Below are 433 nucleotides of genomic sequence, written 5' to 3'. Positions count from 1 at the left end.
ACGTCTGCCATTCGGCTACCGCTCGCACCATGGTATCGACCTTGGGACGACCGACGATTAGTTTCCTCACCCAGCGTGCCCCAGTGCGACTGCTTCACAGCCGCAGCAGCAACACAGCAATCGTCTCCGTACTCGTACGCGCGAGCTACGACAGTTCCGCCGAAGCAAACCTCGCTCCAGAAGGCTATCGAGGAAGCTAAGAAACGGGATGGTCAGCTCCTCAGCGGAGCTAAGCATGGTCAGCAAACTGCTGCCAATCAACTTGCGAAACGTCCAAGCAACCGGGACGATGCACTGTCGGTCTTAACCTTCAATGACTCGACCGACAAGATTTCTTCCCCTGGAAGTCCGAAGACAAAGACTCCGCCAATGCTGCTCTTGACCGATGGTTCACCACCGTCACTAACAACAAGAGGAAGCGCGGTCGCAGCGT

This window comes from Plasmopara halstedii (assembly GCF_900000015.1).
Source record: "Plasmopara halstedii genome assembly, contig: Scaffold_525, whole genome shotgun sequence".
NCBI classification, from domain to species: Eukaryota; Oomycota; class Peronosporomycetes; order Peronosporales; family Peronosporaceae; genus Plasmopara; species Plasmopara halstedii.
This window is presented reverse-complemented; position numbering follows the sequence as displayed.